Source organism: Bombina bombina, chromosome 1 (assembly GCF_027579735.1).
Source record: "Bombina bombina isolate aBomBom1 chromosome 1, aBomBom1.pri, whole genome shotgun sequence".
Taxonomy (NCBI): Eukaryota; Metazoa; Chordata; class Amphibia; order Anura; family Bombinatoridae; genus Bombina; species Bombina bombina.
The window spans coordinates 1319385733-1319405867 of NC_069499.1; positions in this window are offsets into that span (position 1 = coordinate 1319385733).

A 20135-nucleotide genomic window follows, 5' to 3' on the forward strand; every position below is an offset into this window, starting at 1 on the left:
GTATAGGGTGTGGCTTACTTAATTACAGAATTTTTTACCTGAACTTAGCTCATGTTGGTATCCCCAACCGGTAAGGTTCTAGCTAAACTTTTTAACTTTATTTTTTAACTTTATTATTTTAAATGTATATCTCTCAACACTTAGATGTGTAATTGTGTGGTATGACATATATGTTTCTTTACATTACATTACAAATAAACACATATCCATAATTATTATACACAGGAATTAAAAACAGTTATAAAAACAAATGTAGATCATAATCCTTGTTTAATCCATTCGGATACAATGTTTTCAATTTTTTTATCCACCATACTTCTTTCTTTTTAAGCAGCAACTCTCTATTGCCTTCTCTCCTTGGTTTAGGGATATGGTCTATGACCTGAAACCTTAACTGGCTAACAGTATGTCCTGCTGTTATAAAGTGCGATGAGACAGGTAATGTCATATCCTTGCATCTTATAGAGGATTTATGTGCACTTATTCTGTCCCTGATGGGGTTAATTGTCACCTTTACATAGCCCCGCCCACATGGGCATTTCAAGATATATACAACATAATTAGTATCACAAGTAAAGAGGCCATTCATTTCTCTCTTTTTGGTGTCATTAATTTGCGCAACATTTTTACCCTTTATCATTGAGTTGCATTGAGCACAATGTAGACAGGGGTATGACCCTTTATTTGCTGTTGTCAGATAATTAACAGGGTCTTTTTTATTGCTGCCTATATCTGCTTTCACTACAAAATCTCTTATATTTTTAACCCTTTTGTAAGACCTGATGGGGAGTTGTTGAAATTCTTTGATATTGGGGTTAGTCCTCTCCAGTAAATACCAATGCTTTCTTATTATTCTGGAGATATCTTCACTGTACTGATTATATTCTGAAGTGAAAATAAGTTGGTTTTTAACTTTATCTTTTTAATTTTCACTTCAGAATATTATGTATTATGTATGAATATGTTGTATAGATCTTGAAATGCCCATGTGGGCGGGGCTATGTAGGGGAGAAAATTAACCCCATCAGGGACAGAATAAGAGCACATAAATCCTCTATAAGATGCAAGGATATGACATTACCTGTCTCATCACACTTTATAACAGCAGGACATACTGTTAGCCAGTTAAGGTTTCATGTCATAGACCATATCCCTAAACCAAGGAGAGGAGGCAATAGAGAGTTGCTACTTAAAAAGAAAGAAGTATGGTGGATAAAAAATTTGAAAACATTGTATCTGAATGGATTAAACAAGGATTATGATCTACATTTGTTTTTATAACTGTTTTTAATTCCTGTGTATAATAATTATGGATATGTGTTTATTTGTAATGTAATGTAAAGAAACATATATGTCATACCACACAATTACACATCTAAGTGTTGAGAGATATACATTTAAAATACATTTAAAATAATAAAGTTAAAAAATAAAGTTAAAATTTTAGCTAGAACCTTACCGGGTTGGGGATACTAACATGAGCTAAGTTCAGGTAAAAAAATCTGTAATTAAGTAAGCCACACCCTATACACAGGTGTACATAAGGGAGATGTTTGTTCTTAATCTATAGCATGAGGAAGGGCCCAAGAGGCTCGAAACGTCGCTGTGTTTGCTGTGTTTTTATCCTAATGTTACTTTAATAAAGAACACGTGTTTTAAAGAAAAGTGCTGTTGCCATTGTCTACTTTTGGAATTATATATGGGAGTATGGCAGGCCTCCCAGGCAAACGTGCACTGCAAAGGTAAACTTATCAGAAGCTATACCCAGTGAAGGGTTTTCCAAGAAAGTGCTGGACTTACTACTACATTTGGTTATATATATATATATATATATATATATGTATATAAATATATATATTGATATAAATTGTACCAGAATAGCATCAGATATATGTAGAAATATGTATTTATGAATAAATAGAAAATATTCTGCTATTTGCACACAAGTAGGGTCTTTCAACTTTTTGTGCTCCATTGAAGTCTCTAACCTAGATTACGAGTTTTGCGCTAAACAGGGTGCGAAACAAATTCAACAAAAGTTGCGTTATTTCACCCTCCATAGCGCTGCCATTACGAGTTTCTGAAAGTCTCCTTGTGCATGCGATATGGTGGCGTTTAGCTCCATACCGCACAAAAGCCAAGGGCTGCTTTGACGTGCTCATGCACACTTTCCTCCATAGACATCAATGGGGAGAGAGTGTTAGAAAAAAAACTAACACCTGAAGTGCGGATTGGCGATCGCCGTAACGCAACCCCATGTTTATAGGGAAAAGAAAGTTACATTTATACCTAACACCCTAACATAAACCCTAAGTCTAAACACCCCTAATCTGCTGCCCTCAACATCGCCGCCATTGTAATAACGTTATTTACCCCTAATCTGCCGTCCCCGACATCGGCGACACTAATAAAAGTTATTAACCCCTATTCCACCACTGCCCGACATTGCCGACACTATAATAAAGTTATTAACCCCTATTCTGCCATTTACTGATATCGCCGCCACTAAATAAAGTTATTAACCCCTAAACCTCCGGCCTTCCACATCTCCCCCACTTAATAAAACTATTAACCCCTAAACCGCAGGCCCCCCACATCAGAAAACACTAACTTAAACTATTAATCCCCCTAACTTTAAATTAAAATTACAATATAACTCTATTTAAATAAATAAAAACTTACCTATGAAATAAATATAAACATAACATTAAACTATAAATTAAGCTAACATAACTAATCTAATAAAATAAAAAATACTACCAATTAAAATATCTAAATTACAAATTTAAAAAAAACCTAACACTACGTTTTTTTTTTTTTACAAAAATCTAAATTACAACTAAAATAGAAAAAATCCTATGAAAAATTTAAATAATCTAATTTTACCAAAAATAATTAACACTAAAATCACTAAAAATAAAAAACAATAAAATTACAAAAAAATAAATAAACGGAACTATAAAAATAAAAACAATTACACCTAATCTAAAAAGCACCCCCAAAACAAAAACACCCCCTAGCCTACAATAAACTAGCATTAGCCCATAAAAGGGCCTTTTGTAGGGCACTGCCCTAAAGAAATCAGCTCTTTTACCTGTAAAAAATACAAAGTCCCCCCAACAGTAAAACCCACCACCCAACCAACCCACCAAAATTTAAAAAAAAAAAAAACTCTAAAAAACCCCTAAGCTACCCATCGCCCCTGTATGGGCATTGCCCTAAAAAGGGCATTTAGTTCTTTTGCATTGCCCTTAAGAGGGCATTCAGCTTTATTTCAAAGCTCAAAGCACTAATCTAAAAAAAATACCACACAAAAAAATTAAAAAACAACACTAACCCTAGAAGATCTACTCACGGTTTCTGAAGTCTGGACATCCATCTCCATCCAGGCTGCGAGATTTTCATCCAGGCGGTGAGGTCTTCATCCAGGAGGTGAGGACTTCATCCATCCCGGGGGTGTCTTCTATCTTCATCCTGGCGGCGTGAAGCTAAGCCATCCTGGAAGCTGATGCTATCCTGTGCAGAGCGTCCTCTTCATACGGTCGACGCCATACACTGAAGTTGAATGCAAGGTAGCCATTTCAAAATGGCTTACCTTGTATTCCTATTGGCTGATTTGATTCTTCAAATTCCAATTAGCCAATAGCATGAGAGCTTCTGAAATCCTATTGGTTGTTCAAATCAGCCAATAGAATTTCTGTAGCTCTCATCAAATTGGGGTTAATAGTGTGAGTGTGTGTGTGAGAGAGATAGAGAGATAGAAAGAGTGCCAGTGTGTGTGTTTGTGAGAGTGTGTGTGTGTGTGAGAGGGTGTGTATGAGAATGTGTGTGGGAGTGTAAAAGAAAGTGTGTGAGACTGTGTGCGTGTTAGAGAGTGTGTGTGTGTGAGAGTGTTTTGTGATAGTGTGTGTGAGAGAGAGTGAGTGAGAAAGTGTGGGTGAGAGAATTTGAGAGAGAGAATGTGAGTGTGTGAGTGTTTGTGAGAGAGTGTGAGTGGGAGGGTGAAATAGTGTTGATGAGAGTGAGATAGAGTGAAAGTGTTAGAGAGCGTGAGTTAGTGTGAGAGTGTGAAAGTGTGAGTGAGAGAGTGAGTGTGTTTGTGTGTGTGAATGAGTTAATGCGAGAGTGCATTTGTTTATTTCTGCCTCATTTAAAAAAAAAAAAAAAACAGCATACTAGGCCAACCTTGCCGGTGTGATGCTTTCATGATGGAGTTGTTTGCTACTTTTCAAACTTGTCAACCAATATTAAAGTGCAAACAAAAATAAAACAGCAGCCATCAGCACCTAAAGATATCCAAACAGCTTTTTCCCCTCATAAATCCCCTTAGGATTACGCTTTACCAAACAAGAAAACAAAGACTAAACCTGCTGAAGAGTAAAGAGGAGGATTTCAACCTGTCTGAAATGATGGAAGGCCATTTCTAAGGTTTACCTCCACAACCTATTTAAAGCAATGATATATTTTGGGGGGGGGAATTGAATGGTAAATATCTTTGGGTTGAGTTAAAGGGATGAATTTATCAAGCAGTGGTTGCTGTTTCAGAGACCCATCATTTCAAGCTCACCTAAAACAAAAGTTAAGAAGCAGCGGTCATAAGACCACTGCTCCTTAACCTGTGCGCCACCTAAATATGCCATCTGGTTGATTGACAGCCCCTGCTAGCAGCCGATTGGCTGCTAATGAGCAGGGGGTGGCATGCTTGTGCAATGCTAAATGCAGACAGTGTATGCTGTCTACCTGCAGTGATGTCCAGCGAACATGATTCTCTACAGCAATTGATAAATGGAGCCCGAAGCCTTTTTGGTTTTAAGATTAATTGGGGCAGAAAGCAACTTGATCCAGTCAGGCTCTTCCAAAAACATGATACTGAAAACTTTCTTGCTGTGTCCAGGCATTTGAAAGTTCAGACATATTGGTTGAGCTGTTAGACTAGCCTAGGAACAGAAGACAACTGTGAGAAGGTCTTAATTTTATAGTTGCTGTGTTAGCAAGGTGATCACTGAGCCCGAAGCCTTTTTGGTTTTAAGATTAATTGGGGCAGAAAGCAACTTGATCCAGTCAGGCTCTTCCAAAAACATGATACTGAAAACTTTCTTGCTGTGTCCAGGCATTTGAAAGTTCAGACATATTGGTTGAGCTGTTAGACTAGCCTAGGAACAGAAGACAACTGTGAGAAGGTCTTAATTTTATAGTTGCTGTGTTAGCAAGTTTAGTATCAATTTTCTGCAGGATGATGAATTCAAATGCTGCCCTCGCCAAAGTTTCTCTTAACCTAGTTCCTTTCCATCTCCCCCTTAGATCTGATGTATCTAAAATCATCATGACCAGTGGCCAAAGTTATATAGGAGCTTTATTAAAATTTACCTTAACTAACTTTAGGCAATTCCAGGTATAATTTCTGGTGTAATTTACTTCTGGCATCCAGATGCATTTGTCCGTTATTTACCATAAAATCCAATAGACATTACTCAGATGATGGATACTGAGAGCCCCTATATAATGATTATGACTATATAACTTTGATGTGCACATAGCGGCTCACATAAGTCTCTACTGAAATTGATGTACATTTATTCATGGCAGGTAATAAATATTACTACAGTGATCACCTGGCGATTAAAACTTATATAGGGGCTTTATTTTAAAGAGGGGCTTATAGGCTTTATAACAATGGGTCATGGGGTATTGAGGCCTTTTTGATGACCTATTATAATAATATGTATAATGAAAAAGAAATGGCTCTACGTTTATCCATAGGCGCAAAAGAATGACAAGGCTGCACTCTGCTTCCTTTTAAATTATAAAAAAAGTTTATTAAGCCCCTTTTATTCCTAATGCACACAAATATAAAAACATGTATAAAACACTTAAGGGACCTAAAAGATAAAGTTAGGGAGCATAAGGAATATATAAAATGGAAGGTTAAAGAAAGGCCTGTAGGAAATTTTGAGGCATGCCACAATTCAGACTATACAAGCAATGCGGATAAGATGCTTTTGCAACATGAGTCCTGCTGAATCTATAAGCTGAATACATTGGCACTAGTGATGTCACGAATAGTTTGCCGGCGAATAGTTCCCGGAGAACAAAGCTTGTTAGCGTTCGCCGCGGCGGGCGAACATATGCGATGTTCGATCCGCCCCCTATTCGTCATCATTGAGTAATACTTTGACCCTGTACCTCACAGTCAGCAGGCACATTCCAGCCAATCAGCAGCAGACCCTCCCTCCCAGACCCTTCTACCTCCTGGACAGCATCCATTTTAGATTCATTCGGAAGCTGCATTGTTAGTGAGAGGAGGGGCAGTGTAGCTGCTGCTGATTTAGTAGGGAAATCTATAGCTAGGCTAGTGTATTCAGTGTCCACTACAGTCCTGAAGGACTCATCTGATATCTGCTGTAAGGACAGCACCCCAAAAAGCCCTTTTTAGGGCTGCTTTTTTTTTTTCCTGTGTAATCTAATTGCAGTTGCCTGCCTGCCAGCGTGTGTGTCAGGCTCACAGCATATACTGTGCCCACTTGCCCAGTGCCACCACTCATATCTGGTGTAACAGTAGTGTAAATTTAAAAAAAAAACTTTTTTGACTGTGAAACATCAGTCTGCTTGTGTAATCTAATTGCAGTTGCCTGCCTGCCAGCGTGTGTGCCAGGCTCACAGCATAAACTGTGCCCCCTTGACCAGTGCCACCACTCATATCTGGTGTAACAGTAGTGTAAATTTAAAAAAAAAACTTTTTTGACTGTGAAACATCAGTCTGCTTGTGTAATCTAATTGCAGTTGCCTGCCTGCCAGCGTGTGTGTCAGACTCACAGCGTATACTGTGCCCACTTGCCCAGTGCCACCACTCATATCTGGTGTAACAGTAGTGTAAATTTAAAAAAAAAACTTTTTTGACTGTGAAACAGTCTGCTTGTGTAATCTAATTGCAGTTGGCTGCCTGCCAGTGTGTGTGTCAGGCTCACAGCGTATACTGTGCCCACTTGCCCAGTGCCACCACTCATATCTTGTTTAATAATAGGGAACATTTAAAAAAAAAAAAACTTTTTTGACTGTGAAACATCAGTCTGCTTTTTTGTGTCAGGCTCACAGCGTATACTGTGCCCACTTGCCCAGTGACACCACTCATATCTTGTTTAATAGTAGTGTAAGTGTACATTTAAAAAAAAAAAACTTTTTGGACTGTGAAACATCAGTCTGCTTTTTTGTTTCAGGTTCACAGCTTATACTGGGCCCACTTGCCCAGTGCCACCATTCATATCTTGTTTAATAGTATTGTAAGTGTACATTTAAAAAAATAAAAACTTTTTGGACTGTGAAACATCAGTCTGCTTTTTTGTGTCAGGCTCACAGCGTATTCTGTGACCACTTGCCCAGTGCCACCACTCATATCTTGTTTAATAGTAGTGTAAGTGTACATTTTAAAAAAAAAACCTTTTTGGACTGTGAAACATCAGTCTGCTTTTTTGTGTCCGGCTCACAGCGTATACTGTGCCCACTTGCCCAGTGCCACCACTCATATCTTGTTTAATAGTAGTGTAAGTGTACATTTAAAAAAAAAAAAAACTTTTTTGACTGTGAAACATCAGTCTGCTTTTTTTTCTCAGGCTCAAAGCGTATACTGTGCCCACTTGCCCAGTGCCACCACTCATATCTTGTTTAATAGTAGTGTAAGTGTACATTTAAAAAAAAAAAAAAACTTTTTGGACTGTGAAACATCAGTCTGCTTTTTTGTGTCAGGCTCACAGCGTATACTGTGCCCACTTGCCCAGTGGCACCACTCATATCTTGTTTAATAGTAGTGTAAGTGTACATTTAAAAAAAAAAAACTTTTTGGACTGTGAAACATCAGTCTGCTTTTTTGTCTCAGGCTCACAGCATATACTGTGCCCACTTGCCCAGTGCCACCACTCATATCTTGTTTAATAGTAGTGTAAGTGTACATTTAAAAAAAAAAAACCTTTTTGGACTGTGAAACATCAGTCTGCTTTTTTGTGTCCGGCTCACAGCGTATACTGTGCCCACTTGCCCAGTGCCACCACTCATATCTTGTTTAATAGTAGTGTAAGTGTACATTTAAAAACAAAAAAAAAACGTTTTGGACTGTGAAACATCAGTCTGCTTTTTTGTGTCAGGCTCACAGCGTATACTGTGCCCACTTGCCCAGTGCCACCACTCATATCTTGTTTAATAGTAGTGTAAGTGTACATTTAAAAACAAAAAATACTTTTCGGACTGTGAAACATCAGTCTGCTGTTTTGTTTCAGGTTCACAGCTTATACTGTGCCCACTTGCCCAGTGCCACCACTCATATCTTGTTTAATAGTAGTGTAAGTGTACATTTAAAAAAAAAAAAAACTTTTTTGACTGTGAAACATCAGTCTGCTTTTTTTTCTCAGGCTCAAAGCGTATACTGTGCCCACTTGCCCAGTGCCACCACTCATATCTTGTTTAATAGTAGTGTAAGTGTACATTTAAAAAAAAAAAAAACTTTTTGGACTGTGAAACATCAGTCTGCTTTTTTGTGTCAGGCTCACAGCGTATACTGTGCCCACTTGCCCAGTGGCACCACTCATATCTTGTTTAATAGTAGTGTAAGTGTACATTTAAAAAAAAAAAAACTTTTTGGACTGTGAAACATCAGTCTGCTTTTTTGTCTCAGGCTCACAGCATATACTGTGCCCACTTGCCCAGTGCCACCACTCATATCTTGTTTAATAATAGTGTAAGTGTACATTTAAAAAAAAATGACAGGCAGAGGCAGGCCACCCCGCAGGTGCCGTCGTGGTCGTGGTGCTGTGATTCCCTTTGGCCCTAGAATAATGCCCAGTGTTCAGAGGCCACATACCCGAACTCGAACAGTTCTGAGGACATAGTTGACTGGCTAACACAGGACACCCAATCTTCTACAGCTTCCGCTCGGAACCTTGACGCACCATCCTCCTCCAGCTTAGCTTCGAGCACCTCTCAAGTTACCACTCGCCCGCCTGCCGCCACCACCAACACTAGCACCACAGCCGCTTCACTTGATCTGTCAGAGGAGTTATTTAAACATCAGTTTGAAGAAATGAGTGATGCTCAACCATCATTGACAGAGGATGTAGATAACAGTGATATGTCTCAGTCAGGCAGCATTACAGACATGGACATACGGTGTGATGATGATGATGATGTTGTACCCGCTGCTGCTTCCTTTGTTGAGTTGTCAGATACAAGTGAAGCGGTTGATGATGATGATGCGTCCGTGGATGTCACGTGGGTGCCCGCTAGAAGAGAAGAAGAACAGGGGGAAAGTTCAGATGGGGAGACAGAGAGGAGGAGGAGGAGGAGGAGATGAGTTGGAAGCAGGGGGAGGTCTTCGCAAGGAGCTAGGGGCACAGTCAGACAGTATGCATCGGCACCCGGGGTCAGCCAGACAGCACGCCAATCAACGCATGCTGTTGCCACCACCAGAATGCCGTCATCGCAGAGCTCAGCAGTGTGGCATTTTTTTGTGTGTCTGCCTCTGATAACAGCGATGCCATTTGCAACCTGTGCCAAAAGAAACTGAGTCATGGGAAGTCCAACACCCACCTAGGTACAACTGCTTTGTGAAGGCACATGATCGCACATCACAAACGCCTATGGGATCAACACATGTGTACAAGCAGCACACAAACTCAAAACCGCCATCCTCCTCCTGGTCCAGCATCTTCAGCCACATCAACCACTGCTGTCCTCCTTGCCCCTCTCAACCATCCGCCACTCCATCTCTCGCCTTGAGCAGTTCCTGCTCATCAGCCCACAGTCAGGTGTCTGTCAAGGACATGTTTGAGCGTAAGAAACCAATGTCACAAAGTCACCCCCTTGCCCGGCGTCTGACAGCTGGCTTGTCTGAACTCTTAGCCCGCTAGCTTTTACCATACAAGCTGGTGGAGTCTGAGGCGTTCAAAAAATTTGTAGCTATTGGGACACCGCAGTGGAAGGTACCTGGCCGAAATTTCTTTTCTCAAAAGGCAATCCCAAACCTGTACTCGATTGTGCAAAAAGAAGTAATGGCATGTCTGGCACACAGTGTTGGGGCAAAGGTCCATCTGACCACTGATACCTGGTCTGCAAAGCATGGTCAAGGCAGGTATATCACCTACACTGCGCATTGGGTAAACCTGCTGACGGCTGCCAAGCATGGAATGCGTGGCTCTGCAGAGGAGTTGGTAACACCGCCACGACTTGCAGGCAGGCCTGCTGCCACCTCCTCTACTCCTCCTGCTCCATCCTCTTCCATAACCTCCTCAGCTGAGTCCTCTTCTGCTGCTGCATCTTGCTCCACATCAACGGCACTACTCCAGCTCCCCAGGTACTATTCCACATACCGGATACGGCAGGGTCACGTCGTCTTGGAGTTGACTTGCCTGAAAGCAGAGAGTCACACCGGACCAGCACTCCTGTGCGCCCTGAACACACAGGTTGATCAGTGGCTGACTCCGCACCAACTGGAGATTGGCAAAGTGGTTTCTGACAATGGAAGAACTTTGGTGGCGGCATTGAATTTGAGCAAGTTGACACATGTGCCGTGCATGGCACATCTGTGTAATCTGATCGTACCACGCTTTGTGCATAAGTAGCCAGGCTTACAGGACATCCTGAAGCAGGCCAGGAAGGTGTGTGGCCATTTCAGGCGTTCCTACATGGCCATGGCGCAGTTTTCAGATATCCAGCAGCGAAACAACATGCCAGTGAGGCGCTTGATTTGCGACAGCCCGACACATTGGAATTCAACACTCTGAATGTTTGACCACCTGCTCCAACAAGAAAAAGCCGTTAATGACTATTTGTATGACCGGGGTGCTAGGACAGCCTCTGCGGAGCTGGGAATTTTTTTGCCACGTTACTGGATGCTCATGCGCAATGCCTGTAGGCTCATGCGTCCTTTTGAGGAGGTGACAAACCTAGTCAGTCGCACCAAAGGCACCATCAGCGACATCATACCATTTGTTTTCTTCCTGGAGCGTGCCCTGCGAAGAGTGCTGGATCAGGCCATAGATGAGCGTGAAGAGGAAGAGTTGTGGTCACCATCACCACCAGAAACAGCCTTATCAGCATCGCTTGCTGGACCTGCGGCAATGCTGGAAGAGGATTGTGAGGAAGAGGAGTCAGAGAAGGAATGTGGCTTTGAGGAGGAGGAGGAGGAAGACCAACCACAACAGGCATCCCAGGGTGCTCGTTGTCACCTATCTGGTACCTGTGGTGTTGTACGTGGCTGGGGGGAAGAAGATACCTTCATTGAGATCACTGAGAATGAGGAACGGGACATGAGTAGCTCGGCATCCAACCTTGTGCAAATGGGGTCTTTCATGCTGTCGTGCCTGTTGAGGGAACCTCGTATAAAAAAAGCTGAAGGAGAACGACCTGTACTGGGTGTCCATGCTACTAGACCCCCGGTATAAGCATAAAGTGCCTGAAATGTTACCGAATTACCGCAAGTCGGAAAGGATGCAGCAGTTCCAAAAGAAATTAAAAAGTATGCTTTACACAGCGTATAAGGGTGATGTCACAGCACAACGGGAATCTAACAGGGGAAGAGGTGAAAGTAATCCTCCTCCTCCCACGACCACGCCGGCAAGGACAGGACGCTTTACAGACATGTTGTTGATGGAGGACATGCAGAGCTTTTTAAGTCCTATGCATCGCCACAGCCCTTCGGGGTCCACCCTCAGAGAACGACTTGACCGACAGGTAGCAGACTACCTCGTCTTAACTGCAGATCTCGACACTCTGAGGAGCGATGAACCCCTTGACTACTGGGTGTGCAGGCATGACCTGTGTCCTGAGCTATCCCAATTTGCGATAGAACTTCTGGCCTGCCCTGCTTCAAGTGTCCTGTCAGAAAGGACCTTCAGTGCAGCAGGAGGTATTGTAACTTAGAAGAGAAGTCGCCTAGGTCAAAAAAGTTTAGATTACCTCACCTTTATTAAGATGAATGAGGGATGGATCCCGAAGGGACTGACATTGGGCGATACATTCGACTAAAAAAGGCCTGATGAGATGAGCTGCCTTGGGCTAAAAATGGTCCACACGCTGCTGTATTTTATCTCTGAATGCCGGATGACTTGCGTGACTTATCCGCCACCAACTAGGGTTCAAGTCACAATTTTTTAGGGCACTTTCTGCCTGGGAAACAAATATAAATTTTTCTGGCCGCTGCTACAGCAGCGGCTGCAACAATACCTAATTTTTCAGGCATGTGTACATGCCTAATTTTTCTGGCCTCTGATGCAGCACTGTGGCTTCAAAAACCAAACCAATAAAAAAGGCACATAACAGGGATTAAACTGATAGGAATAGTACTACTTAACACACCACTCCTATCTGGTGGCACATTAGATTGCATGCATAGTGCCCCAAATTTGAAGTAGGAGGACCGACCAAGCATCCTTTTCCATCTCCCGGTTCCTAAAATCCATGCCATATACACGTCCCCTGATAGGGGACGTAACAGGGATTAAACTGATAAGAACAGTACTACTTAACACACCACTCATATCTGGTGGCACAGTAGATTGCACGCGCAGTGCCCCAAATTTGAAGTAAGAGGAAAGACCAAGCATCTTTTTCCATCTCCCGGTTCCTAAAATCCATGCCATATACACGTCCCCTGATAGAGGACGTAACAGGGATTAAACTGATAAGAATAGTACTACTTAACACACCACTCCTATCTTGTGGCACATTAGATTGCACGTATAGTGCCCCAAATTTGAAGTAGGAGGACCGACCAAGCATCCTTTTCCATCTCCCGGTTCCTAAAATCCATGCCATATACACGTCCCCTGATAGGGGACGTAACAGGGATTAAACTGATAAGAACAGTACTACTTAACACACCACTCATATCTGGTGGCACAGTAGATTGCACGCGCAGTGCCCCAAATTTGAAGTAAGAGGAAAGACCAAGCATCTTTTTCCATCTCCCGGTTCCTAAAATCCATGCCATATACACGTCCCCTGATAGAGGACGTAACAGGGATTAAACTGATAAGAATAGTACTACTTAACACACCACTCATATCTGGTGGCACAGTAGATTGCACGCGCAGTGCCCCAAATTTGAAGTAGGAGGACCGACCAAGCATCTTTTTCCATCTCCCGGTTCCTAAAATCCATGCCATATACACGTCCCCTGATAGGGGACGTAACAGGGATTAAACTGATAAGAATAGTACTACTTAACACACCACTCATATCTGGTGGCACAGTAGATTGCACACGCAGTGCCCCAAATTTGAAGTAGGAGGACCGACCAAGCATCTTTTTCCATCTCCCGGTTCCTAAAATCCATGCCATATACACGTCCCCTGATAGGCGACGGAACAGGGATTAAACTGATAGGAATAGTACTACTTAACACACCTTATAATAACGTAGAGAGAGGCAACGCAGAGAGAGGAGTCTGAAGAAGAGGAGTCAGAGGAGTAAGGTGGCTTTGAGGAGGTGGAAGACCAAACACAGCAGGCGTCCCAGGGGGCTTGTTGTCACCTTTCGGGGACCCTTGGTATTGTTTGTGGCTGGGTGGAGGAAGAGACCTTCAATGACATCAGTGAGGACAAGGAACGGGACATGGCTAGCTTGGTATCCAACCTTGTGCAAATGGGGAGTTTGCGGTTGTGCAAATGGACTGTTTGTGGTTGTTTGCGGTGCGTTAAACGGGGAGTTTGGTCTGTCACTGTGAAGCGGGCGTAACCCTTACACTACCTGATCGATACAACATCATACCTGATGTTTTAAAGCACGTTATTCCAAACAATTTAGGAATGTTAGGTGATTTATGCCCTTTATGGATTAAAACCAGACTCTGCATCAACTATGTAATTTTCCGTGGGAGTTTTGCCATGGATCCCCCTCCGGCATGCCACAGTCCAGGTGTTAGTCCCCTTGAAACAACTTTTCCATCACTATTGTGGCCAGAAAGAGTCCCTGTGGGTTTTAAAATTCGCCTTCCTATTGAAGTCTATGGCGGTTCGCACGGTTTGCCCGTTCGCGAACGTTTGTGGAAGTTCGCATTCGTGGTTCGCGAACGCAAAATTTTATGTTTGCGACATCAGTAATTGGCACCAAATGGCCTTAATGAAAAATGGACTTCTCTTGTTTTTATAAGGGTTTGATAATTTACACAACTCTGATCCAGTAGACTGTATGCATGTGACTAAAAAGTGTAGGCATCTTGAAATGTCTTTTGACTTAGTGCCCATTGTAACAATTTGCTATGCATTTATATCAAGAAAATAGACAATAGAAATTACCTGTGTTGGAACTAATCACAGCCGTAGGCCTCGGTGCAGGTAAAAAACAACTTTATTTTCAGTAGATTAACATTCACAGCGTGAAACAGACTCAGGGGTATACTGAGAACAAACGTCCGACGCGTTTCCTGCCCGGAGGCACTTTGTCAGGGACTTACTTAGTCAAAGCACAAACAGCTTAAAAAGGCTTACTTGCTTACATAACAATATTAGCACCTGTTCATTATGGTTAAAGGGACTTAACATATCAAGCTAAGCTGGATAGAATAATGACTGTATAGGCTTGCAAACTCTCCCTGAGTAAAGTAATTAATTTTTTAACATAGACAGTTCAAATGTAAATTCTTCAACATTTTAAATTCTTGAGTGAGACTTGAAACAATGTCTCACATTAAATCCTCTGTGAGTCCGCTGTACATTGATTTAACAATATTGTTATACTTTTAAATTTGCAGCTTGAATATAACCTTTTGGTCCTTTAGCATTTGTTCATATGAGTTGTTCATAGAGCAACTTCTGTATTACATTGCTACTTTCTTTGGAAAAGGCAATTTTAACATCCTACTATTTATTGGCGTTTACATTGTATCTTTTGTGTTACTAATATTGATACAAGATTCATACACGTATGGCACCTTAGATGCAATTTTATATTTGCTGAACGCCTTAAAGGGTTTTTCAAAACCCAGTAGCAGCCTGTTTCCACAGACGGTAGCAATTGTCCCTTTAACCATAATGAACAGGTGCTAATATTGTTACATAAGCAAGTAAGCCTTTTTAAGCTGTTTGTGCTTTGACTAAGTAAGTCCCTGACGAAGTGCCTCCGGGCAGGAAACGCATCAGACGTTTTTTCTCAGTGTACCCCTGAGTCTGTTTCACCCTGTGAATGTTAATCTACTGAAAATAAAGTTGTTTTTTACCTGCACCGAGGCCTACGGCTGTGATTAGTTCCAACACAGGTAATTTCTATTGTTCATTTGATCGTATGTTTGGATGCCGGAGGAGTGAATCCATACCTGGTATTGGGACGGCCTGAGGGGCATGACAGAGTGCAGCAAGAGCGGTGAGATCATACCTGTTTCACTTCTAAATCTGTAGTTCTTGATAGGAACCATTGCAAGATTGAACTTTATTACTGTCACCACTTGCCAGCAGCACGACCTTATCCTCTCAGTTAAATACATTGGTCTATTACTTTTTCACTGATTATATGTTACATTTGGTACGGTACAGCTTCACTTGATAGAGAATACAAGCAATACGCTACCTACTTGTTGTACATGCAAAACCTTTGTATACTCAATCAGTGATTCAAATCACGACGTGCAGTTTTCGCAAACTTTGTGTATTATTTTTGCCTATATTGAGATCTGTGTGTCTCAATTAACTCCTAGCTGAACTGCAGGACCGAGATGGCGGAAGCTATTCACTACAGCCGCAGGGCTAAATTCAATTCACTATTACAGGGTGTCAGCTCAGGTGGTGAGACTCCAGAGGACATTTGTTTTGTCTTTGTAACAAGGGAGAAAAAAGGAAATCAAGGAGCTCAAACTTTGGTGGGACATTGAATTTTTAAAATTGTATATCGATGAGGGTAAAATACCCAGAGGCTTGAGGATGAAGCAATATCCAGCGTATGCCTCACAGCGCTTGGATTTCATGACCGAATGGAACAACACTTTGAGTCAGTGTTCACTCACACTAATTAAACAGCTGCTTAAAGACAAGGAGCTAGAATACACCAAAACCAGTCAAGAATTAACTGACATCAAATCCACTTGTGAATTTTTCATCAATGATCCAAAATACAAAGATTATTCAGCACAATTGGAGACGACTCTGAAGAAACTTGACGATGAATTAACAGAGAATAAATTAAAGAAATACCATAGAGATTGCAAGGACTATGAGCTTCACACTGTCTACAACTGGACTGTAAGCAGACAAAGCAGGAGGAATACCAATAATAACAAGAGAAAAGCTGCTGATAAAAAAGTTACATTTTCTAGCTTTGAAACGGATGTTAGTGACGAGAGTCCACGAGCCTCTACTCCTATTGAAGATAGAGATCAGACCCATATTAATGAACCAACAGTTAAACCTAAGAAAGAGATTACATCAACTAGTCACACTAGTGGTTCGACCAATGTCTCTGCAAAAAACGATTTACCCACCGAGGCTGGCATGGCCACTCCGGCGAGGTATCCAAGCAGGAGACCTCTAAGAGGAAGAGGTCGGGGATCAAGGAAACAATAGACAAGAGTGAAAACTACCATCAAAATGACCACCATCATGAAGACCTTAATGTGGTGAATTTGTCAAGCACACAATTAAATAAGGATGAATTGACTGTTCTTTCTAAAGGCTTGGGGTTTGCGCCAAGCAGAGATTTTAATCTCTTTAGGTCACTTGTAGATCTAAATAGATTTACCAGAAAGCTTACGTTAAAGAGACACTTTGCTTTGGCAGATAGGAACACTGCACAAGAACTAGTCATTGGCCCATCAATGACAAATGACACTGACGGAGAAGCCACAAACAATATAAACTCAAGTTTAGTCATTACTAATACTGATAGTGATGGTTTCAATTTTGATGATCAATGTGAAATTGTTAATTTACTATCATTCGAAAGTGAGAGTGCATGATCCAATACACAGAATTTGTGCATACCCACCATCATCACTAATGCAAATAAATATTTCTACTCCATACAAATGAGAGGGGACTTTATAGAGGTCTTCCAAAGTTTGGTTGAAAGGGATCTCCATGCATTAACCAGAGAAACTAACACCAGTACTAGTCTGAAATATGGTAAAAGTAACAACCTATCTAAGAAAGAGAGAAATATTTTAAAAACATTACAAGAAAATAGTGATCTCATAATTCAAAGCTCAGACAAGGGTGGTTGCATAGTGATACAGGATAGGGCACAGTATACTTGTGAGGCCCTTAGACAACTTAGTGATGACACCACCAATCGTAAATTAACATTTAATCCTACAAGGAAATTTATTGTGGCACTTAATGACTTTCTTCATTATTATGTTCAGGAAGGTGTCATCACTAAATTGAAAGCAGATTCTCTTAAGACCCAGTTTCCAAATACACCTGTGCTTAGACACTTACCTAAAATACACAAAAATAGGGAACATCCCCCTGGGCGCCCCATTATTTCTGGCGTGGGATCCCTAGGGGAAAAACTTGGGTCCTTCATTGATACAGTTTTACAACCCCTTGTTCAGATAACTCCAGCATATCTTCATGACACTAAGCATTTGTTAAGGCTGTTAAATTCTGTGCATGTTGATGAGAATGACATTCTACTTACCATTGATGTTAATTCATTATAATCTTGCATACCACACAACAGGGGTATAGAAGCTTTGCAAGATATGCTTGAGAAGTATACCACATATGTTGATAAGTTTATCAGATTTGTATGTGATGGTGCAAAAGTTCTTTTGAATCATAACAACTTTACGTTTGAAAGGTATCATTATGTACAGAACCAGGGCACCGCCATGGGTGCAAAGTTTGCACCATCATATGCAAATCTCTACCTAACACATTTTGAATTCCAGAAGATATTCCAAGATAATAATCCCTTCAAGTCACAGATAGGGTTCTACAGAAGATTTATCGATGACTTGGTCATATTATGGAAGGGTGACATTAATTCCATATCTGCATTTGTGGAATATCTAAATGACAATAATCTCAATCTGGGATTTACTTACACAGCATCAAAGAAACTATACCATTTCTGGACATCACATAAAGTTGGATGGACTTTCACATTCGATCATTACCTCTACATTTAGAAAACCAACATCAGGTAATACAATCTTACGAGCAGACTCACATCACCCAGCACACCTTAAAATGGCTATTCCAAAAGGGGAATACATGCGCCTTAGACGCAACTGTAGCAATATTCACACATATATCGAACAAGCTCAGTCTCTCACTCAGCGTCTGTACATTAGGGGCTATGACAATAGTACCTTGGAAAAAGTCAGTAAAGAAGTTGAACTTATGCATAGAGATGTGCTGCTTAAAGATACTCCCAAAACTAGACATCATGGTAATAATAGTAAAAATAAAAAAAGTTTTAAATCACCTATAACCTTTTCAACTTGTTACAGTAGACAATTTAGCTGCATTAACAGTATTATAAGGAAATATCTTCCTGTCTTAGACAGAGATGTCTTGTTACATGATTCATTACAAAACCAGGGTATTAGGCTAGTTAGCAGAAAAGCTACAACTATTGGAAATCACTTGATCAGAGACTTTTCAACTAAAAGCAACAACTCTTGGTTACAGCCGGAAAAGGGATTTTTTAGATGTAGAAAGATTCCCTGTAAGAGTTGTGAGTTTGTGATCCCCGGCAGAGAATTTAAATCTATGACCACAGGTAAATGTTTTGACATCAGATTTAGACTAAACTGTAATTCTAGATTTGTGGTCTATCTAATTAACTGTAAGATCTGCTGTAAACAGTACGTAGGCAGGACCACTAGGCTTCTTAAGGACACGGTTCAGGAGCATCTGCTCTCCATTAAACATGATCCCCCTTCCACTCCAGTAGCTAAGCATTTTGTTGAACATTTCATGTCTTTAGGTATTCCCATTAATGATACTAACCTAAGCACTATGTTAAGCTTCCAAGGTATAGACCACGCCCCTTATGATATTAGAGGTGGGGATAGAATGGCCAAGCTGAATAGGAAAGAGGCCTTTTGGATATTTAATCTAATGACCGGCACCCCAAATGGTATTAATAAGATCACCGATCTTAGATACTTTGCGGACTGAATTCTCTTCAATAGTCATACACATATATATAAATTTTCTTTATAACCCGTCAAGGTAATGAATACAGTCGCTTTATACATATAGTCCTTTTTACTCATGTCCCTCCAGAGTTCTATTTTGTGCTCCTTAAGGTCTATATACAAAGTTCAAGTATTAGCATGTTTGGTTTTGTTAAGTTTCAGATTCAGCTTTGGCTGTGTCTTAAGTTTTTACACTATTTTATCGTTTATATAGACATAAATGACACCACTATTATTAATATATTTTTTCTCACATGTAGACAGTATGATATAAGATTGGTTAGTTTAATGTTCACGTTTATTTTTATTCATACAGCATTTCACTACTCAGATTCAACTTATGGTCTTTTTCACTCACTTTTGACATAGAATTTGTCAACATTATTATATTAGCTATTCCACATAGTATTAGATCATATTTGTCATTTAATATAGAATTTCAACCAATATGATAAACTATAGATATGATCCATACTAGGGTATTTCACCTCAGCAAATTTAAAAATCACATTGTGGGTTTTGTTTTCAATTTTTAATTTTAATTTTATTTCCAAATTTTACATTACACTTTTATAAATCACCTTAGTTCTTTTCACCATTTACACAGTATATTTGTCAGTTTATTTAACATGTTTTGCAACTTAACTTAACATATCAAGCTAAGCTGGATAGGATAATGACTGTATAGGCTTGCAAACTCTCCCTTGATGTCAAAGTAATTAATTTTTTAACATAGACAGTTCAAATGTAAATTCTTCAACATTTTAAATTCTTGAGTGAGACTTGAAACAATGTCTCACATTAAATCCTCTGTGAGTCCGCTAGTACATTGATTTAACAATATTGTTATACTTTTAAATTTGCAGCCTTGAATATAACCTTTTGGTCCTTTAGCATTTGTTCATATGAGTTGTTCATAGAGCAACTTCTGTATTACATTGCTACTTTCTTTGGAAAAGGCAATTTTAAACATTCCTACTATTTATTGGCGTTTACATTGTATCTTTTGTGTTAC